Raw genomic sequence first — 19,821 nt, forward strand, 5'->3', positions numbered from 1 at the left:
CTGGCTATATCGATCCAAAGAGGGCCTAAATTCTAAGCTTAGGATATGGCATAGTGATCAAACAAGTGGGCGTGTGATTTCTCTATCCAGATTTTACTTCTCCCTTGTGTCATTTCTCCAGAATGTTTTATTTCATATAAGGTTTTAGGCTATATTCTCCACGATTTGTAGAATAAGTACTCTAGCCTAGATTTGAAACTTATCTGTAACAATCATAGATACTCATGTAATATATTTATAGATAGATGCAAAGATTATTACCTACATATTAACCTAAGTTTCTAACAATTATTCTAATCAACACTACACATGAGACTTCTAGATTATTAAGAGCATAGAGAAAGAACAATACCGATATTCCTAAGTGTATAGCATAAACTTTTTTTATTTATATTTTTGAATTTTTTTGAAATTTTACTAGAAAACAAGTGCATATTATACATATCTATATCTAACAGATGTCTTAATTACACGCGTGTTTCTATGCCCACCCCAAAACAAAGAAATATGCTTTGTCCTCAAAGCATTTAAATAAATAAATTGGGAAAAATACCATGGAAACGTGTGAAGTCTGGAACATCTGCAAAACAAGGTTAGAACATACTAATATAGGAAATAAAAAAATTGGCCGAACTCTATAAGAGTTCCACCCATTATGGGGTTAATGAATAAAATTGCTTGGGACATAAGCGGACACTAAACTGGAATTAAAAACCCGACCTTATCTCCCCGCTTTTATTCTTCATCCTCCTCATCCTCTTCTTCTATAAAGAAGTGAGGTTCCTTAGCGTCTGCCATGCCATGATAATTTGCCGGGCTTCCCGCCATTTATCATTTATTATTCCTAACCTATTAAAAGCCACTTAAATTCGGCCGAGGGTGTAAGGTGCAACTGATGAGGTTGTATCCTCCACCGCTTGCCAAGTCATTGCATGGAAAGATCGAATAATACTATTGGTGGGTTGTATGCGAATGGAGCCGTGATCTAATCCGTGGAAGCGTGTACAAAAAGCGGAAAGAAACATAACATAATACGGAAATTAGAACGGGCATAAGAAGGTACTTATGCCTCATGCTATGGGCTCGAGCTAAACTAGACATCAAGGTTAAGGAAGGTCATGGCACATACGTCCCTGGCTAAAGCAAGGAAGACGCGGCAAGTGGCATCATTCCACCGGAAAACGCCATTCCCCAAAATGTTTAGCATGATCCAAAACATAACAGTTCCTATGTTCATGGGCCGGGCTACCAAAGGCGACGTTATATTCCCTTGGTCCTCGATACGGAAAATGCCCGCCCCATATGACTCATGCAAAACTCATAAGTGTAGACATGCATATTATCTACCCAATAACACCATGGGTCTTGTATTTCGGTAGGCATAGCAAGTCCAAGAACAAATGCTAGCAAGAACACGGTAATTTCTATTGGTTCATCATTAATGTTGATGGAGAACACATCCGGTCTCTCAAAGAAAATGTAATTATCATAAAAATAAGATGCAAGTCTTTGGAGAATAAAGTTCATCAGTCTTACCCATAAAGCGGTTCCGGCTTTCGTATGTGATCGCCAAAAACCAAGCACCATAATTAGTGCTTTGGAACAAATCTTCGAAGACTCATTACGGTATTATTGTAGGAGATGTCATCTTAAAGCGACCCTTTAGAACGGCTGCAACTGATCCGGGAACAACCCACAAAAACTGGAAATTTATGGTCTCACGGAGGTCGGTGCGTAAAGGCCGGCTTGGGCGCAGGTCGGATCGGGTGCTTTTGATTCTGATGTTTTGAAAGCAGTCTCGCTCCTCTTGAAGCGCTTAGGTGCGCTCGATGTAAAATTTCTAACAATGGCTTAGGGATTAAAAAACCCATCAGCGCAAGTGCGCTCGAGGAGGCTGATTTGTGAAAATGGTGAAGAACAACGGGAAAAACGTGGGAGTGAAAGGTGAGATGGAAGTTAGGTGTAGTGTGGGTAGTGAGTGTAGAATGAATGAAGTTTTTCTAGGTTTTAAGTTTCTAAAAAAAAATCGGGAAGTTGCCAAAAATCTTTTACGGCAATTTTCGAAAATACTAAAATTTTCAAACCCGAAACGGAAACAACTCATATTCTTGATTCTGAAACAACCCTAATATCTTTTAGGTTGAATTTAGGATAAAACTACCTAACTTATCAAGATTTCATCCTAACCAATATTTATTCATAGATATGCCCAGATCGGTAATATTCTCACCCTAACTTCGAAATAACTACAAAAATGAGGGTCATATAAAATCATCTTTGGAATATAATAATACCCCCAAACAATTTGGGAAGGTGGGATCAATATTAAACAACCACGCACAATGAAAATAACCGCATTATATTAAAATTTTCATTCAAAGTACATTTCACTACAAAATTCAAATTACCCGAATTAAAACTTACATTAAAATAACTAACAATAATAAAACTACAAATAAAATCATCAAGCTATACTATCCCTAAACCGTTCGGTCTTGGTGGCGGAGGGCACACGTTAGGAGATGGCTCTTGAGCTCCCCGATGGGCCCGCACCATTAGATTTTTTACGGCGATGCTTGTGCCTCGATGATGTATCCTCGGAAGGAGAATCCCGTGAGGTGGAAAGCGTGCAAGCATATCGGCCGGAACTAGCGAGATTCCAGCTCGATACTCATCTGTTCCCACCGCTCATCCTCTCTCGCTGGAGAAATCTCGAAGTTATGGTGCATAGTAGCCTATCGAGTCCCGGAGGTCTTCGCGGATAGTATTAGTGAACACATGCCACGATGAATCACAGCCGTGCGTTCTGCATCGACCAACACCTCTCCAAGGCATCGGCATCAAAACATGTCAAGTCCTCCTCATCCTCCGAGTCATTATCATTTCCGGCGTCCTCCTCGTCTACTACTATCCTCGAGGCAACCTCAAACTTGTTAGATACACTCCTTATAAATCCGAGGGATTTGATTGTAGGGTGAGGCAAATCCTATCGGGCGTCGAATTAAATCCGACTTCGGCATGATCTTGGTTATCAAAGCGGTGAGAGGTGCAATAGACTTCCCCACTCCCCTAATCATGTTAAGCAAAAACTCCAAGATCTGAGAACTCATGCTTACCTCACGGGTATCCATAGAATGTGAAGGCAGTTCGGACCGATGTAGCCGGACCTTCTCCTTCCCTATGACATTCCTACCAATCAAATGAGCTGCGGCCCGGTTGGTTGGTTACGAGATGCGATGGCCGAACACAATCTGAGCTCACATTGTAGTTCCCTTCCGGTAGCGATCCGGCGTGCATCAAAGGCTCTACCCATTATATTGGGACTCCTGTAGCGTGGCATCAAGATGGATTCTAGGCGGAATGCCTAGAATCTCAACCAACAACCGATGAATTACTTCTTTCCTCCTCTTTGCCACCGTAACAAAAATTTTATTCCCCTCCAACTCCCTCGTGTTGTAAAACCGTCGGACTAACTCTTCGTGGTAAAAGTCGTTGGTCGAGTACCACAAGCTATTCCAATCTCTACTAACCATTTCTTCACCATAAAACGGCGCGAAGTGGTCGCCAGTAAATGCTTGTTTTGGCAAAATTCGACGTCTTTGAGCCATTGGAAGTTTGAACTGATTTGGGGTTTGTAGAAGGTGTAAGAAGCAATACGAAACAACCTCACTGGAACAACAATGGTGGTGGTGCGGTGGTGGATCGGCAGCTCCAATCTTTGGATTTTTCGATAGTTTTTTGGTTTTGCAAAATGATGGAGGTGGTGGTGGAAAGGTTTTTGAGAAGATTTGAAATTGATTTGGATGTTTGGCGTGGTGTAGTTAGGCTTCTTTTTAATTAATTTTTTTTTTGTTAGGGTTTGAAGCTTGGATGTTTGTCAATGGCAGTTTGGAATTGAAAACTCACAACTGTTGGTGGAAACAAAGGGGCCTGCGCTGCTGCCGGTTACCCTTGAGTTAGGCCCAAGCCCATTTCGAATTTTTGTCGATTTTTAGTAGCGACTTCAAACTAACATTGCAGCCGTTACGGTCCGATTTTTGTGAATGAGATATGAAAATGATCGGGAGAGAATTTCCAATCAATGATCCATAAAGCACTCTATTCCAACTGTGGATGACATATAAGATAGTGGAAAATGCCTCGAAGTGCATGCATGACGTAAGTTATGCGAACGAATGAACTCTAAATTCATAGATTATGTCAACCCGAATCGGAATACAATTAAACGACCTAAGCAACTCTAATGGGACATAAAACATTCTAGGACGGAAACACAAACACCCCACCCCCAAACAATTTTTTTACAACAGAGTTTAGAAAATTTGTTTTTTTTTGTTTATTAAAAGTGGTCTTTTAAAGTCAGATTCTTGAGACTTCCTAGATTACTATGTTTATTATTTAATATATATATATATATATATATATATATATATATACGGTTTGTCTAGGGTGCCACTCTTATAGTGACACCCTTATCTCACTCTTCTCTTGAGCCGTCGGATCCGACCTCAAGATCTGAAGATCTCAATGAGGGTAAAAATGTATTTTCCTCATCATCTTCTCAAAAAAAGAAAAAAAAAAACCGATCTAACAAAAAAAACCAACCGATCTAACAAAAAAAAATAAACCGAAATTGGGTTCTCTCTCTCTACTGCTCTCGGCTTCTTCTTCTCATCATTTGGTAATTCGGTTTCTTCATTTGGTTTCTTCTTTCTCGGGGTATCATTTGGCACTTCAACTATAGTGCACTTTTGGTTATGGTGCTTGCCTATTGGAACGTTTTAATTGACATTTGGATTGTCATTATACCATAAAAACTTGAATTTTGATTTAATTTAGGTTGCTATGATTATAGTTATGATTAATACCCTCGTTTAAAGGCGGCGACAATTTGGTGAACTCAGTCTGTTATTCTTCTTATGTCGATATTACGTCGGAGTTGGTGAACTCTTTATTATTATTCTTCATGCCGTGATACATCCCGAGTTTTGAACTGCAATCGAGTTCGATGAACTTCTGTCGTATTCTTCATGCCGTGATACGTCGAGTTTTGAACTCTGTCGAGTTTGGTGAACTTCATGTACGTGATTCGTCCGAGTTTTGAACTCTGTCGAGTTTTTGAACTCTATCGAGTTTTGAACTCTGTCGAGTTCGGTGAACTAAATGTCGTATTCTTCATGCCGTGATTTCGTCGAGAGTTTTGAACTCTGTTAGAGTTTCGATGAACTCTATCGAGTTTTGAACTCTTTCGAGTTTTGAACTCTGTCGAGTTAGTTGAACTAGCATATTCGGTGAACTCTGTCAAAGTTTTGAACTCGTAGGTTTTAACGTGGAGTTTTGAACTCTTTCGGAGTTCGGTGAACTCTGTCGTATTCTTCATGCCGTGATACGTGGAGTTTTGAACTCTGTCGAGTTCGATGAACTCTTTCGTATTCTTCATGTCGTATTTTGTCGAGTTTTTGAACTCTTTTTGAACTCGAGTTCGATGAACTCGTCGTATTCTTCATCGCGTGATACGTCGAGTTTTGAACTCTGTCGAGTTCGGTGAACTCTATCGAGTTTTGAACTCTTCGAGTTTTGAACTGTCGAGTCGAGTTAAGTTGAAGTAGCATATTCGGTAAACTATGTCAGAGTTCGGTGAACTCTGTCAAAGTTTTGAACTCTGTCGTATTCTGTCAGAGTTTTGAACTCTTTCAGAGTTCGGTGAACTCTGTCATATTCTTCATGCCGTATTCTTTCAGAGTTTTGAACTCTGTCAGAGTTCGGTGAACTCTATCAGAGTTTTGAACTCTATCAGAGTTTTGAACTCTGTCAGAGTTTTGAACTAACATATTCGGTGAACTTTGTCAGAGTTTTGAACTCTGTCGGGGAGTTGATGAACTCTGAGAGTTCGGTGAACTCTGTCGAGTTTTGAACTCGGCGAGTTGATGAAATAACATATTTGGTTAACTCTGTCGAGTTTGATATTTAAGTTATTTACACTGTTTATGTACATTGGGATTTTTATTTGTTTAAGTTATTTATATTTTTAATTTTTTTTTGGTTATAGAAATGGAAGCCGACGAGACATCAATCAATATCGAAGAAGGCGTAGTTGGGTCTTAGTCTACTAAAATACTGTTCAAGGCATAAACATTAAATTTGCTCCTTATATAGGAATGACTTTTACAAGTGTTGACAAGGCAAAGACTTATTACAAAGAGTATGGTCAACAAGAGGGATTTGAGACTTCGTGTTCGGACGACTTCAAAACAACAAAATCAGGTGGATTTGGTTAGTGGTTGTTCTTGGTTTGCTCCGTGAAGGGTTAACAAGAGATGAAGTCCGATCAAAAATACATCAACTATCCGGTGTGGTTGCCAAGCTAGAATTAAATTATTAAGAAAAGATGCATGAAGAGATATATATGAGGTCGGCGTTGCTCATAATGACCATAGTCGCGATCACAGTGACCCCATCGAAGAAATTTGCATGAAAACTAACAAACATATGCACGAAGCGTGAAGTGCTTGGACCGAGATATTTAGTGATAACGGTTTATCTGTTGGGAAAGTGGCATCTGTTTTCCATGGAGAGGAAGTTGGGTTTACGAGAAAGATTGTTGGAACCATTATTATGGTTTGACCCGAGAAAAGATGCCTAAAGAAGGTGATGTAAGCTGCCGTCTTTATAATATTTTATCTTGAAAAGTCTTGAGGATCCTCGGTTCTATTCTGCTATTGATTTAGATGAAAATGGGATTGCGGTGAACTTTTACGGGTTCATGGGAGGTCTCCGATGCGATATGAATATTTGGGGATGTTGTGTCTTTTGATACCACATATCGTACCAATGCATATTCCATGCCTTTTGCCCCTTTATTTGAGTCAACCATCATTATCGGTCGATTCAGTTTTAGGTTAGCATTGTTTGCTTGATGAGGCGAAGATACATTCATATGGCTATTTAAGGCTGGCTTGCGACCATGGGTGGTTGTCGTAAAACTGCAATCATCAACGACCGGGATAGAAGCGATGGCGGACCATTGCCAAAGTGTTTCCTAATACTTCGTCATCGTTCTTGTCTTTGGCATATTATGTAGAAATTCAAGAAAGATGTCATTTACCAAATTTGAGACATTGGTAAGCGAGTTGAAGAACACTATTTCTTTTTAAGTATAGGATTGTTGATTTTGAGAGAAGATGGTGTACAATCATTGAAAGTATGAGTTGTCTGAAAATCCTTGGTTGTGAGAGATATATTCAATCTGGGGAGAAATGGGTTCCTTGTTATCTCGGTGGCACCTTTTTCTTTGGTATGCACCACGGTAGTCGAAGTGAATCGATGAATGCTCATTATGACCGGTTTGTCAATTCGGCGACTCTGCTTATGCGGTTTGTACATGGTAATGAAAGTCTTTGGCTTTGCTTGCTAGGAAAGAAAGAGATTCGATTACGCGCAGAAACATAGTTCACGCGGTTGTTGCCTAACGATGCTTTCATCCTTATGCATGCCTTGAAGGTCTATCACGATCTCAATATTCAATAAATTTAAAGAGCAACTAGAAAAGGCAAAGATGGAGTACAAAATTGATGGGGAACAAATTGGCCAATTATGGAACCGAAGCTACATGGTGAAATGGAGACCGGTGAAGAATTCTGTTTGGAGAGTGAGTTTTGATAGAGGAACCTTAGAGGAGATTGCGAATGCAAGTACTTTCAGTTTATGGGTTTGCTTTGTGGTCATATCTTAAAAAGGTTTTATCTTTTCTGAGATTGAAGAGATTCCAAACCATTTTAGATTGGCGGTGGATGCAAAAGTCTAACACTTATAGAAGCGGAGTTTGATCTTTGGATTTGTGGTGGGAATGTCTCAAATGAACCTTTGAGAGTGGCTCATTCTATCAAGGTTGCTTCTCAGAGTGAAACTACGATCGTCGCATACTTTTGAGGGTTATTCATATTTTATTGAAAAGATTGGTGAAATGGCTATTGAAATTTCAAAGTTTAATGAGACTTCCTACAAAGGAGGCCTTGAAGTTCTTGAGCCTCGGTTCGCGAGCCTTGATACCTTCCGGTTAATACATCATAGGTTTTTTTTATTTGAATGTTTAATTTGATATAAATTTAGTGTTTAATTGGTGTTTAATTTGATATAAATATTTATTTTAATTAGGTCTTTATTTCAGCTATTGATTTTGAATCCCAACATTTCTCAAACAAAGGGAGGGGAAGAAGAAAGCGGATAGATGGAAATCCCCAAAGAGATAGCCCTAAACAATTCAGGAAGAAAGTGTCCGCGGATGTGAATGATTGCTAACCATGACTCGAGAAATTGTCCGGAGAAAAATAATCGTGTCTGTGGATTGTAAGTATAGCTTTATTCAAAACTCTTTGATTCTAAATGTTCACTAGTTCTAATGATATTTTATCTGCGTCATGGACTTCATTGATGTCTGGACTTGTTAAGAGTGGTTTAGATATGGCAGCCTTGTTAGAGTTTTATCAAGTGTTGTTAAGTTGAACTATTGTCGAGGGTTGTGTTCCATTGCATCATTATGTCCATTGGATAGTATCTAATGTTGTCGCTAGCTAGGCTCTAGATAGGAAACATCATAATGATAGACCCGGTGCTTTTTGATAACTTCTTTCTCCCTTTTTATTTTCAAAGTTCAATATTGCTGGTTTAGGTTACATTTGGGGAGTTTAATTAGGCCGAGTTCTAATCTCATTGATGTTGTAGAAAAGAAGTATGGCTCAAGGAGAAATGGAGAATCACGGAGGCAAAGCTTTGCTTTAGGTAAAAATACTGCCTACTCATCACGTTCGTTTCCAGCCCCTCGACTTTGCATCGGTCGATCTTGATCTTTTCATCATTCTCTGCGGTTATGTTTTACATTTCTGAGTTCCACAAGATGCCCGCGATTATCAACGCCACCTTGACTATGCACCATTCGAAGAAAGTGTGTCAAAATTGAGTTATTAGCTTCTGGCGGGAGAAATTGTGTGAAAAGAGCGAGAGAAGAAGCGAAGTGTTGAAAGAAGGTGGAGAAGTTGAAGAGAGCTGAAACTTGGAGTGAAAGGCTTGAACAAGCCAAAGCTAGGTCTTGAGCGGGCTATACTTGTTGCTAATTCATTACGATGTGCTTAAATGTTGTATCTGAACAATAATATTTGGGATTGCATAAAGCATTTTGATGTGCTTATTATAAATGTTCTTGTTGTTACCAAAAGCGTGCCCACTTGCAATTTTGTTCCGTAAGTTGATATGATGTATTGATGCGGATACTATACCACCCGATTATAATGCCAACGTTTGTCAACAACAAATTGACCTCAACTCATATGATCATCAATGAACATCAACACAAACAAACCAAATTGATAAATTGCCAAAACATCAACACATCAGCGATATGGACTTGAAATGCGGCGATATCGTTTGGATTTGAATTTGGATAAAAAAAAATGCGTGTCTGTTTGGACTTTGTCCCAAACGGCATGGCCACCGTTTGGACTTAGTTCAAGCGGCATGGCCACCACCGTTTGGTACTAAGGCTAAGTCCAAAGCGGTGTGGCCATGCCGTTTGGGACAAAGTCCAAAACAGACCCACCATTTTTGCAAGTTCAAAGTCCAAGCGGCATGGCCACAACCGTTTGGCCTTAGTCTCAAACGGCATGGCCACCGTTTGGAACTAAGGCCAAACAAAGCCAAGCCGCCGTTTGGACTTTTCCCAAATGGCATGGCATGGCGTTCCGTTTGGTACTAAGTCCCAAACGGTGTGGCCATGCCGTTTGGGACTAAGTCCAAACGGTTTGGCCATGCCGTTTGGGACAAAGTCCAAACAGACCGCGCCATTTTTGCAAGTTCAAAGTCAAGCGGCATGGCCACACCGTTTTGGCCTTAGTCTCAAGCGGTGTGGCCATGCGTTTGAACTAAGGCCAAGCGGTGTGGCCATGCCGTTTGGACTTTGAACTTACAAAAAAATCGCCTGTTTGGACTTTGTCCCAAACGGCATGGCCACACCGTTTGGACTTAGTCCCAAACGGCATGGCCACACCGTTTGGTACTAAGTCCAAACAGACACGCCATTTTTTTTGCAAGTTCAAAGTCCAAACAGACACGCCATGCCGTTTGGGACAAAGTCTGAACAGACACGCCATTTTTTTTGCAAGTTCAAATCCAAACGATATGGCCACACCGTTTGGTGTGACCACACCGTTCAAGAGGCAAAAAAACAGATCTTTTGTGTTTTGGCAAAAATATTGCGTACTGCATTAGATTTTTGTGTTTTGGTAAATAACATTGGGATTTTTGTGTTATGCATTAGAGATACTAATAGAGATAACATTGGGACATTAGAGATAACATTGGGACAATGTTCTGCATTAGATTATTAATAGAGATGCCGATGTGACAAATTAAAATCGCCAAATTGTCCGAGAGCACAAGAAGAGCCATTGAATGGATATAAAGCGAGATCTAAGCAAAAGCACATCTGGCGCCTGACCTGGTAAAAATAGTATAAGCTGTTTTACTCCAGCGGCGGCCAGGCGTCCTATTAAAATCAATGCACGCTAATAGCGAAAACATAACCAAAGGCAATGTGACATGAAATACATGAAACCACAGGATCTTAGGTGAACATGAAAAGAATGACAAGTCCAAAGCAAGATCACTATCATTTCATATTTCAACAATGTGAAATACATTGTCGAATTCGAAGATAAAGCTATACATTGCCATGTGAAATACATTATGCGAATTCTTGAACATAAAGCTAAGTTACTACATATCAACAACTTGCACTTACAAAAGAGTCCTAACATAACATTTTTTTTTACAAAGAAGATTTTCCAATCTAACTTTTCGACTTTATCTCCTTCACCCAAAACAAAAAAAAAATTGAATAAACAGTCCGGTCAAGCAAAGTTAAATCAAAGCTGCTTTATTAAGGTATGACAGGAAAAACTAACCTCTCCACTTGCTTCCTCATGTTCACCATCTTCCGCCACCACCATTTGCCTAATTACCCCCCAATAAAAACACATGAATCAGTATAAATAGTACTACATATGTCAAATCCAACACCAAATCTAGAAACCTCATTGATTGGAAAACTCTTGAACTTAAGTCATGATCAACTCTCAAAAGAACAAAGAAAGACAAATGCCAATAAACACTCCCCGCATCATCTCAACTAACCTGGCTGAAAAGTAAAGCAAAAACCGCATCATCTCAAATGCCAATAAACACTCCCCGCATCATCTCAACTAACACAAACTGAAAAGTAAAGCAAAACCAGCATCATCTCAAATGCTAATAAACACTCCCCGCATCATCTCAACTAACACAAACAAACCATTTCCATTTCCAACACTCGTCCCAACACAAGATAAAAGGAGGTAAACTAACCAAACTAACCACTAAACCCTAAACCCTAAACTAACCAAACTCAACATACCTAAATCCTATGCTCCTTCCGCGATATCGTCCGCCAATGAACTTGCACCGGTCAAATTGTATGCCTCCATGAACTGGATTACTTGCATCCTCTGGAATCGCGGATCCCACCCATTCTGGGGCCTTGATTGAGCAAGCGAGAAATTTCATCGACGACGGGTCTTTTGTCAAAATTAAAACACAAAACTACATTAGTATATACATTTACATTTATAAAATACCAAAACAAAACAAAACAAAATTAACGTTGTAAGATATTAACTCACGGATTATGATATGGAAGACTCGTAGGGAGTAGTGACTAAGATGATCGGGGTTTATCATTCGAATATGACTATTGTTTTCGTTACCAACTCATGTATCTACTAACACACTCCCATGGATAAGGCGGAATGGGTCCGCGTTGTTCAAGTTGAATCAAGTGATTTTGCCAATTACTCCATGGGAAGGCCTTGACATTAAATTTCACATCATACCCGTCCGGAGTAGTTAAAGCGTCGAGGTCTTTGGTTTTGGGGGATCACGAGGGTACAAACTGCATATGACCCAACCCGGCGCACAACCCTCATGACATTATGCTTTTCGACATTATCAAGAAAGCATATAAATCCCTCGAAAAATGCTATTTCATCCAGCGGCGTGTAGCTCGGACTTCAACATAGGGATACCATTCAACTGTCAAATAACATATGATCGAGGAAATTAATCATTAATCACATACTAATAATATTAATTAATAAATAAAACTATTTACATATAAAAATGCTTACATCGGTAAAGTCATATTATCAATGGTGGCTCGGGTATACTTCAATGCAGGTTGTTGTGCTAGCATAAAAAGGCGGAAATGGCGAGAGTACCTATTAGCACGGGACATGCTCAAATGATAGTCCTCATTTGGGTATGGCACGAACAACTTAAGGAAGTACTCATAAATCCATGCCTACATTAATATAGACACCGAGTTAATATTGTAATAGATAGATAAAATTGACATTGAAAAGAAAAACAAAAAAAACTAATACACGTAGGAGAGTGAAATAGCACGAAACACCCTTCACCTTGGCACTTGTGGCGGTCCCAAGACCCACACAAGTAAGCCCGGTAAAGGCTGCACCCCACGTAGTCTCGATCTCGGCAAATTTTGAAAGCGGTCTCGGATAACAAACGGGAACTCTGCGGTTCGGGCGATGTCGGTGAAGGCGGTACATCAAAGAAAAATAACGGATAAGCTCTCAAACAAAGCGCACCTCTTTTTGGGTTGGCGCCTTCTTCCACAACAACCCCATTTTCATCCGTAAATCTTCATCTCTTACCTTCCCGACAAAACTGCTTCATCAAAGAAATCCATCCTAACTTTGGAAGTGAACTTATTGGATTTCATCTCCGTATCTATCTTATCCATGGGTATGCCAAGATTTTTGTGGAGAAGTTTTTTGTTGCGTTCCAAGGTCAAATCGGTGTCCCCGATCCAACTGCTTTGCCTCGATCGAACTCCTAAGAGTTGGGAAACATCGTCAACGTGATTGTCATCTAAGCCCCGGCATATGAAGCGTGTTGGTCTTTGGATGCCACCTCTCCACAAAGCGAGACCAACCACGGGGATCGATGCTGTATACACCTAAGACCCGAGCACATAAGCCCGGTCCTTTGAAGCTCCGTGAAAAGTAGAGCGGTCGAACACTCTCCTCGATATCCCATTGTACCAACTTGTTGAGGTGCCCATGACACTTCACACCCCTCGCTCCGCCTAAAACAACAAAAACTTAGTATTAATGTATGCACAAGTTTAAGTAATACAAAATTTAAATACTAATAGACACTATATGATAATATTACCTGCCCCTCCCAAACATCGCGAGCCACGTGCCTTTGCATAGTCATGCAACGGATGTGACACACAAGGGCCACCTCCATAAACACCTCTCTTGAACTCCAAGTCATTGTTAGACTTTCTCCACAATATTCACTGGAGTGCAATTACATGGACTTCCTCGTCATCCTCCTCCTCCTCCTCAGCGTCCTCCGCGTCCTCTTCCTCCTCGTCGGTCTCCTCTTACGCATCATCGACACCCTCTTCTTCACTATCGGCATGACTTAGAACTACACTCTTCCCACGATCCATATTTACGTCATGGTCATCTACATCTACATCTACATCATCATCTACATCTAAATCTAAATCTACATCTACATCTACATCTACATCACTCATCTCTGTCCCTTTCTTCTCTTTTGATTTCCTAACTTCTACACCACTTACAACATTCTTGGGATCATCCGCTTTTCCGATCCCTCTACTGAACCGATGCCGAAGTGGTTGTTCTCCTTCCTCTCTTTTCTCAGGCTCCTCATCAGCGACCGAACTACTACTCCCCCACCTAACAACTTCTTAGCACCCGTGAAAACACTTTTTTGCTGCATTCTTCACATTCAGATTCTTTGTTGTTCGGCATTGCTACAAAATAAATAGGAGTTAAAAATAAGACATTCAACTAATTCAAATTGTTGCAATACCAATGTGAAAAACAAAGAACGAAATAAAAGGCGGTGTGCATGCCAATCTATATCTAAGGTGTGCATGTATCTAGGCAAACTATACTCCTCTATTAAATCCCCCTCCACACACTAACAAAAAACCCAATCTAATTCAAGCATCACGAAATCGACTAGGAAAACTTTGAGAGAACGACTCATGTAAAACTTTAAAGCCGCCATGGAGATAATGAACATCGAAAAAAAGCACATTTGTAAAAGCGAAAATAGTCGACGCTGGCATAAGAGAAAAACAATAATAAGACATCGTGATTCGGAAAACTAGCAAGTCGGGTAACCTCTTTTAGTTTGTGCGGCGTGTGAGTTGAAATTTTACAACATCTAAACTTAAAAGAATTTCTTAGGCCATAAGCTTTTATTAAGGGGTGGGACTTTTTCAAAGCCTTTAAAGCTTTGTGGAATCTTCTTTGCTAGCAATCAAGGTATGTCATCAAGCATCAATAAACCAACTTTGAAAGCTGCGGCGAGTTCGATTATTTCTTTGAAAGCCTGCCTAATCACTTGAGATCTTTGGGGTGCCCTTAGAATAGAATTCTAAACCAGGTATGGCGCTTTTGATCAATAGGAAGAGGATCACTCCGCCATGGTGAGCGTAACTCTTGGCAACTTGCATCTGCCGTAGCAAAATGACCTTCCAAGACAAGATAAGAAATAGGGTTTGGCCAACATCGTCATTCCTCTTAATTGAATGGGACTATACTTGGTCATTGCCGTACAAAATCGGATGGATGGAACATTTGTCTACCCGACTCATAAGCGAAAGTGATAAATGTTAAAGCGGAATCTCGATTCCTAGATAACATAGGCGCCGCGATAAATAAGCGTTGACTTCGATCTAAGAAGCATGGCGACGGTCGGCTCTCTCAACACGAACAAGCTGGCCTCGCCGCCTTAACGGAACTTCGCTTAAGATACTACTTGAATGAGAAACCGGGGCTATTTGAATCAAAAGCACTTTCGCGATTAGCTACTTGCCTCGGGTTTCACTATCGAGCTATCAAAAGAAAAAGTAGATCATACTCTTTAGGCGTTCGCGGCTCCTCCCTCTAGATAGAGGAGGGACCTCGCTTCACTCCCCTTAGAGAACGCAAGCTGAGCTAGTTACGGAAGTGGGCTACATCCTACTTCCCCAAAAGGAAAAGCCCATCTAATACATTCTTGTCTTTCCTTATCTGTTTATAAACTTAAAAAGAGAAACTACACAAACTCAAGGAAGTTAATCTAAGTACTACAACTCACTAGGAACATCCATTTAAGAAGGAATAACCACCTTAGAGCTTACGGGCAATAACTAACGGAGGAAAGAAGAAGCGAAAATCCATAGGAAGATAGCTTGCATCTCCTTCTAGAATAGATCGCGATAAGGAAATGAAGCTTCTGATCCTACCACGGACTATAGGAAGATATAGAGATTCTCCTTGCTTGCATACCCTTTCTTACTTCTTTTTCCTTTCTTACGCTCTTGATAGCTGCAATCTTGGATTACGGGAAGAACCGGATGGCTACATCTAATAGGTTAGAATCTATCCTAGCTTCCTATAAACCTACCTGTAGGAGGAAGATCTTGCTCTCTCTAGGGGGTGGAAGCGGGGAAGAAGTCTGTCAACAAGAAGAGATTCGATCCTTCATGCGCCCTAGCTTCACGAGGACCTGCGCCCAACCAATTCTACAAGGACTGCGCCCTATCTCAATCGGTACTTATCTCTCCAAGGAGGAGCCTACTAGGCCCTTTACTCCCCGAATGGGTATAGAGATGTCTTCAACAAAGCATGTCCCCGAAAGGCGACTTTCTGCACCTACCCGGCCCTACCTAAATTAGATATAAGTTGATGCGGGTTGGGGGTAAAAGCTAAACCAAACTACCACCTACCCTAAGCGAGGGATGTTGTGAGAGGTAGTACCCCTTCTTGGCGAGGCGTACATAAATGATGTGGTCCCCGGATTACGAATATTAGTAACAAGATATTGGTCTTTTGTAGTGTGATGAGTAACTATAGAGATCGAGGTTGAGATCAAATCACATACTATTTTACTAAGGCTTGGCGCCCGACCGAAAGTAAGGCGACTCTTTCCCTCTTTTGTTTTCATCCCTGCATCTTTGGTATGTCGCAAGACCACCTAAAGCGAATATAATCCTCATCAAGTTCCACAGGGGACTCTCTCTTTACTTGTAGTTAAGTAACTTTAAAGCAACGACAACTACTTCCGGTGTAAAGCACCGGTTCTAACTGTGACTTAGAATCGGACCTTGGTTACGTTTTTTGGAATTTTTGTACTTAAATCATACAAAAATGGAGTTTATTCAACAATTTTGAGTATATATGCCACTGTTTCCAGATGCAAGCTCATGACCTACGAGTCTCGAGCTCGAGCAGTCGAGCTTCACTCGAGTTCGTTTTGTAAAACGAGTCGAGTCGAGCTCGAGCTAATTATAATTCAAATCGATTCGAGTTTGAGCACAAAGTGGAGCTCAACATTGAGTTTGACCTCGGCTCGAACTCGACTCGAAAACTCACGAGCCGAATCGAGCATGCCAATACTCGGCTTCAAAGCGACTTCGATGACCACCCCTAATCAAAGGGGAGCAATTGTCGATACTTTCGATCTTAAGTCTCTAACTTCAAAACTAAATTGAATCAAACATAACATTATATATATATATATATATATATATATATATATATATATATATATATAAAAAAGATAGAAAGATAGAAACGGTTACGAAGCGAGGCTATATATTTATTTTGAATCAAACAAAAGCGATTACTCGGTCGATATGGCCTCAAATAAAAATCTAGTGATACACATACACACAAAAAGAAAAAAAGAAAACTGAATAACTCTTCTATTAATTAGTGTATTTAGCTCTGACTTTGGAAAACTTAATTTTCTGCACTTTGTTGCTAAATAGTGGGATATTATGTATCAAGATTGTATTGTGTGGATAAGATTTTTGGGGTGTTTGCTTAGTTGGATCTGCTATTGGATTTCTCTTGTTCTCTATGTGTGAGTTACCTAAATCTACTTTGCTTAACAAACGCGTTTTTTTACTAATAATGTACTAACATAAAAGAATGAGTGTTTACATTTGGTGTGTGAAAAGGATGCTATTCTATGATATCCTTCCTCTGCCATGAATGCCAGCCTATAACTGTCAGTGCGTTTTGCTAGAATGCTACCCTACATTACTGAAAATATCCCAAATAAATAATATATGTGATGTCGAATTAGTGCTCAAGTGGTGTCTTGTCATCTTTTCACCTTTGATCGATCTGTATGAACTCTATGTTGAATTTGGTATCGTTTCTACATTTCTCTTGATCACATCTTTGTTGGAAGATTTAGACTTTGGATTCGGTTAGCTTTTTGAGAAATATTTCGGAATAAGGTTTGTGACTTTGTACAACTTAAAGATTTAATTTAGTTGACTGAGATCGGTACCATAAACTAGTAATCTGATGAGAATGTGAAGAGTAGTAACTTCTGATTAGTTACCTTTGAGAGTTTATCTGACGTTGAAGTGTTCGATTTACTATGTATTGGTGCCGATCGGTTAACTGAAACACAATAAGCATCTAAATGATCATAACTTTCTCTAGAAACCTTTGTTTTGCGAACCGTAAATTTGGTTGGAAACTAGACTTCATGAGCTTTCTAGTGGTGTGTGTTATGTATGGAGAAACGTCCTGTTCAGATTCAAGTTTGACTTTGAACTTAGAAGAAAATCAGGAATAGTTTTAATGCTTGTCTCTTCGCATCCTAAGTTTGTATTTAGCTATAAATTCTCTAAGACTTGTAATGGAAGTAGAGCAGTATTTGAATGAAGATATAGGACTTTTATTGAGAAGAAGTGGTTCTTCTTGGTGAAACAACTCTTATCTCTTTGGTGGATTCCATAGAGTGGTGAGTTCTAGTAACACAACTCTTATCCCTTTGGTGGATTTCCATAGGGCAGCGAGTTCTTTGTTTTCTCTTAGTTTGTGCTTGTATTTACTTCCTATTACACCATTCTAAATGGTGTCACAAAAGCTTGTCTAACTTCACTTCTCGATTATCAACTGATTTATCCTTCACGAGTTTGGTGAATGCAAAACTTGATATCATTTGATGTGGATCTTACGGAGCGATATCTATATATATCTGCTATACTTGCGAAAATATAAATTTTGTTATACTCGAAATCTTGTGAAACTTGTGTTAGATGGATGACCACTAGCTAGGTTCAGCTTTATTTTGGTTTTCATGCATTCTTAACTTCATTTTAAGAATGGGTGATATCAACAGGGAAAGTACAAAATGGGTGTCTAGAATTCAAAAGAATTGAATCAAACATAACATTATATATATATAAAAAAAAGATAGAAAGATAGAACAGTTACCTGAAACAGAGCTATATATTTATTTTGAATCAAACAAGCGATTACTCGGTCGATATGGCCTCAAATAAAAATCTAGTGATATCAACGGGGAGACAATAAGTTCATAACTTCATTGTTTGATTTAATGATTTATTTATTTTGAACTTGGATAAACATAACATTGATGTCTCTGTCTCCATTTCTATAAATCAAAAAAATTAAAAATATAAATAACTTAAACAATAAAAAATCCCAATGTACATAAACAGTGTAAATAACTTAAACATCAAAACTCTGACAGAGTTCACCGAATATGCTACTTCACGAAAACTTCGTGAGTTCACGAATATTCTACTTCAACGAACTCGATAGAGTTCACCGAACTCTAACGAGTTCACGAGTTCACACCGAATATGTTCAAAACTTGTCAGTTCGGTGAACTCGACGAGTTCAAAACTCGATAGAATTCAAAACTTCGACATAGTTCACCGAATATGCTAGTTCACGAACTCGGCGAGTTCAAAACTCGATAGAGTTCACGAACTCGGCGAGTTCAAAACTCGACGAATCGACGACATGAAGAATACGACGAGTTCACGAACTCGAAAGAGTTCAAAACTTCGGCGAGAATCTGACGAGTTCAAAACTTCGGCGAGTTCACCGAATATGCTACTTCAACGAACTTCGATAGAGTTCACCGAACTCGAAAGAGTTCAAAACTCGGACGAGAATATGACAGAGTTCAAAACTCTGACATAGTTCACCGAATATGCTACTTCAACGAACTCAAAACGAATACGGCATGAAGAATACGACGAGTTCACGAACTCTAAAGAGTTCAAAACTCGGCGAGTTTACCAAACTTTGACAGAGTTCAAAACTCGACGAATCACGGCATGAAGAATACGACGAGTTCACGAACTCGGCCGAGAATCTGACGAGTTCAAAACTTTGGAGTTCACCGAATATGCTACTTCAATGAACTCGACGAGTTCAAAACTCGAAAAGAGTTCAAAACTCGATAGAGTTCACCTTCTCCGAAAAACTCTGACGAGAATCACGGCATGAAGAATACGACGAGTTCACGAAATCGGACGAGTTCAAAACTCGGCGAGAATCACGCATGAAGAATCTGACGAGTTCACCAAACTTCGATCCGAAAGAGTTTAAAACTCGACAGAGTTCACCGAACTTCGGCGAGTTCAAAACTCTGACGAGAATCTGCATTTTCACTATTGCGGTTTGATGGACAAATACTGCGTCAAAATCATCTATCCACTTAGTATACTCATACGGAAAAAAAATGGTTACTCCAAATCCTCAAAACAGACAAGTCCGAAGTCGTACTTATAAGTTTACAAGGACTAAAATACTACAAGATACAATGCACTTTTTTCTGAACCAATTGATACAATGTACATCAAGTAACTAACCAATTTATACAAATACGATTTCAGGCAAA

Source organism: Coptis chinensis, chromosome 6, assembly GCF_015680905.1.
Source record: "Coptis chinensis isolate HL-2020 chromosome 6, ASM1568090v1, whole genome shotgun sequence".
Lineage (NCBI taxonomy): Eukaryota > Viridiplantae > Streptophyta > Magnoliopsida > Ranunculales > Ranunculaceae > Coptis > Coptis chinensis.